Source organism: Phalaenopsis equestris, unplaced genomic scaffold, assembly GCF_001263595.1.
Source record: "Phalaenopsis equestris unplaced genomic scaffold, ASM126359v1 Scaffold000212, whole genome shotgun sequence".
NCBI classification, from domain to species: Eukaryota; Viridiplantae; Streptophyta; class Magnoliopsida; order Asparagales; family Orchidaceae; genus Phalaenopsis; species Phalaenopsis equestris.
In genome coordinates, this window is record NW_018164654.1 from 104,745 (window position 1) to 109,681 (window position 4,937).

A 4,937-nucleotide genomic window follows, 5' to 3' on the forward strand; every position below is an offset into this window, starting at 1 on the left:
CAAAAATAGCATGAGGAACATTTTGGGCCCATGTCAAATGGGGAAAGCGTCTTTGGAAAGGATCAACTTCCATTGTTGAAGGAGAGGGCTTAGAAGTAAGGGAGACCGTCCAAAGAGCTTCCAAGGAGTTTTTTATAGGATGATTCTTCTTCTTCCTCTAAAAGAAGCCAGGGCAAGCCTTCTTCCTCCATTTTCTTCAGCTATTCTTCCATTTCTCTAGTCATTTTCCTCATCTTCTGTGAGTCGATGGGGTGAGCTTCTTTCTTGCTTTGAAGAAGGGGAACTCTGGTGACTTCTTCTTCCTCTTCAACAAGGAAAGCTTCCTCATCACCCGGGAGAAGAAAGGATCTGACGGCCTCGTCATTTCTTTTCGATAAGGAGAGCATTTTCACTATCTTGAAGAAGGAATCCAGCTTTGTCATCTTCGCATCGTTGGAGCGCGGTCAATACCACATTGGTGAACTCCTTGAACTCTGAAAATTTTCATTCGTTAGAGCCCCTAGTTCTAGTTATTAGAGAGGATGGGTTAGAATTTTGTATACTTAGAGGAAGCCTCGTAGGATTAAATGCTTTGTGTTTTCCACTACGAATCCAAAGAGCAAAACCCATCCAATTTCTTTTGTTAGCCCAAAATCCAAAAATTGGGGTTGTACTAATCCTGCCGCTAGCCTTGGTGATTTCATCTAGATTGACATTTGAAATCCACCGACCGAGAGGACAAAGGCATCCCTTCGGTTTTCATCTCCTAGATCATTGAGAATCCTCATCGTGAGAGATTCCATATTTAGCGCCATGCTAACGGAGGTGGGTGTCATGTTGCCTTGCGCAATATGACATCTAGGTTTCCCGTGAATTCACTAGGATGAACATGATTTGTCATCAAATCTAATCGAGTTTCATATGACATATGGTTGCATTCATAATATGTGTTTAGCATGATTTTAAAGTGCAATAAAATGTCCATTTTTTGCATGTTCTATTGATTGTCCACTTACGGTGGTTCAATCTACTTCTTGTTTGTCAACATGATTGATTGGCAACTCCACTGACTCGATCGTATTGATTGACCCTCCTTTTTCAATAGACCGCACACTCCATGCCATTTGACCATCTTAGTTTGACATGATTGATCGGTGCCACCACATGGCCTAATCGTATCGATTGACCGTCCTTTGTTGATCAGTCGCAACTCTGCCTCAATCGACCATATTTGGTCAACATGATCGATCGGCGCAACCGCTGGTCTGATTTTATTGATCGACCATCTTTCATCAAATGGCCACACACTGCCGACTCTCCTCAGTCAAAATGATCGACCGTCCTTCATCGATCGATCTTACACTCCAACCCGATCAACCCTCCTCGGTCCACATGATTGATCTGTGTTGTCATTGGCCCAATCAGTCTATTTACCATTATCTTTTTACGTGATCAATCAACGCCGCCACTGGCCCAACTGATTGGTCGATCATTTGCATTTGGTATGTTATATTCAATGCATGCTTTTCACATTATCTTCTTTAGCACATACACACTAGCACACTATCTTGACAAGTACTGGTGCTTCCTACTAGAGCATTATTCTACATATTTACTTTTGTGAGATCATTGTGTCACTTTGCAGCACGTCACAGGTGGTTTGCATTGAAAATCTCCACCTTTGCATGCTTTCTTGGATAAAATTTTGTGACTATGACTTACATGATTGGAGTCTTTGCATTTGGACTCGTATCTTCTCATACCTATCTCGCACATTCATACATCATGTGAGTGGACAACTTGCCACCAAACTCATATGGTGTGTAGTTATCTACATTGAGAACTAAATTACATCATCCCTATACGACACCACTACAGATTGTCATATTCTTATCATTGAGTCACTGCCTCCCCGACACTCATTCCCAAGTCACTGCTCCTCGAAACACTCAATCTCTAGCCACTACTCTTGCACACTCATTATGGACGCTCATGTGTCCTATTTTGGGATGGCTTGCACATCAAGTTTACCTGGCGTGTGCTTCTCTCTAGAAAGAAAATTCATCATTTCACTCTCGTTGTGTGTCTTACAAGCACATCACCTCTTTTCCTATGACATCACTTACATGTCCCATAAATATGCCGCATCACATCACTTGGCATGCATCATACTCCAAAGGCCTTTGACTCCTCCAAGTATGTGATATATGTTCATGTGGGCACATGGCTACCACCTAGTATGGAGCATGCTCCAAAAGCCTTTGATTTTATTCAGTGTGCAAGCTACGCTGCTCGTGGCACCACCTAGGTGTGTCATATGTTTGTTATATGTATTGAGTTCTTCATTTGCATTTCTGCATTGTCGGAACATTCGTCATGGGTATATGCCACCATATAGTCATTAAAAATGTTTGATATTTTGTGATTGCTCTTACCCCGCTAGAGCCATCGCGTCACATTAGATCACTTTGCATTTGCATGTGAATTTCTAGTTTTATCAATGAAGAATCTGCCTTGTGAACTGAGTGACCCGTTGCTAGTCACGAAGTGTCAGCGAGTATTGCCCACGAGGATGCCTCAGTGGAGCAATACTTTCCATCACATTGTGACTAGCATGTGTATATTGTGTTAAGGTTCCAAGGAGTCTAATAAAGTTCCATTTATATTTTTTCCTTTCTTAGGAACTACTTTAAAGTACGAACATTTTATACTTTTATTACTTATGTGCATTATATTTTCAAAAACTACTTTGAAATTACTTGCATCCCTACCTTAAACCATATGTAAGGTTTGTCTTTTTTAAACTTAAGTTTTACAAAACTTGCATTTAGTGACTCCTCTTAGAATTTTTGGATCCTTAGAATGGAGCAAAAGATGGCGATCCCACCAAAACATACGCTAGCCTTCTAACTTAACCTTACACTCACTTAGATGTTGTGATAGGACACTACACTAGATGGTGTGCTAGGCTAATAAATGGGTGCTAGGTAGTCTTTTTTTGATGTATTGTCTACAATTCTTATCTAGTTTCATTTCCTCGACTAGACATCACTTTTGTGTTGTCTTGTGTGTTTACTAGGTGTGAGACATACATATTAGTATATTAGGGGCAGTCTTTTTGCAGGAAGCTATGTATAACAGGGAAGAAACGTAATGATTTCTCTAATCACAGTTTCTGCAGGTGTTGTTGGCTCTCCTCCCACTGGGCATGGTAGATGCGTTGTTTGTAGGTAGCTTTATACTAACTTTTTTTTCCCGTAGGTCGAATCTATTGTTACTTCCTCTTGTACTTTTTAGAGTCTTATATTAGAAATAATGTACGAGCACATGTTTTAAGATGCCAGATGAGTGGAACCACGTGATGGGGTCTAGACGTTGCTTGCTCGTGTCCTCTACCTTATTTCTAAATTTCATTGATGAATAGAATTAGGAAGAAGTATGAACTTATGGGTGCCTGGTTGCTTTTTACTGTTTGTGGGATATGTTGCTGACCCAGCAGCACCCGGCCATTTATTATTTTAATTTAGCTTGCTTTACTTTTTTGTTTCTTAAATGTGATCACCAGTTTCAATTTTTTTTTATTTAGTAGATTGTCTGGGAATCATGTGAACCACTTAGGCTCTCTAGGACTTAAATTTATAGATTTTCTACAAGATCTTAATAAAAATTTAAGACTAATTAAAATTTAGGATTTTCAAAATTTGTACTTTGTTTTGCCGGATTTTAAATGGGTTGCATCATGGTTTTCACCTAAGTCATATTAATAGGCCTCCACTCTTAAGACTTATTAGACATTTGCATCTTACTTGCATGTCCCGAGAAGAAGTCCCCATGTTTTTCCAAATTGACTGGCCCAACATAGATTTATACTTAGGTGGTTGTTTAGAGTGCTAGGGTGTTAGCGGCTTCCCCGGCGCAAACGCGGAGTAAGTCCTTTGTGGAAGCATTTTTAGCTTTGTAGCTGGACCTCTCTTCTTTTTTCACACCGGCGACATCCTAGCCACTTTCTCAAGTATAAGTTCCACCTCTATCTGGTCTGTCTACAAAGGGTTGATAGAAGTGGTTGACCATTAATAATATGATGGAGGTTGTACAGTTGTAGTAGGGTGATCGTAGTTGAGTGATGGAGCTTGGGGATTCATAGAAGGGGAATTGTAGTCAGATGTGAATAATCATAAAATAAATGTCAAATAGTTTTAGTAAATTAAATTTGGTCAAGGTGATAAAGATTGAATATTTCTGCTATGCGATATATGGTGGTAGTGGTTCAACAATTATGGTTAGGCGGTTGAAACCTGACAATCGTGATCATAAATTAATGTTTTGATAATGGTAGACAAGCAATGAGGGTCTAATGGTGGCAGTCTAATAACAACAATTTAGTGGCGTAGAATGATGACAGTGGTTTGACAGGAGCGGTTGACCATTAATAATATGATCTTATTAGTTTGAGTGACAGTAATTCAACATAAATGTTCAAATGATAATGGTTTAACTAGAGTGGACAGACAAAAAATTCAACAGTGTTGACATGGTGGTAGTGGTATGTTGATGACAGTTGGATGATAAATAGTTGACAAACAATGGTAGTTTAACTGCAGAGAATGGGCGACAATCGCTCGATGATGATGGACGGATGATGACAAGTTGATGAAGATAGAAAATAATTCAATATCGGTCTAATTAAGGTGGTCAGACGATGAAAATTTGCAACGACATTAATGGAAGTGAGGCAACAATGATTCAATGATTGTAGCTATCCAACCATGTCAATAAAGCCGAGCATTAGTGGTGTTCCGACAACAACATTGGCTTTGTGCGCCGATAAAAATAATGCCAATTTATTAGCGACAACTAGATGATGGTGTTTTGGTAGCGAAGGCAACTAGGTGGTGGCAATTTGATAGCGGTGGATGAGTGAAGCTCATTAATTCTCCAGGCTTAGGAGCTCTCATGTT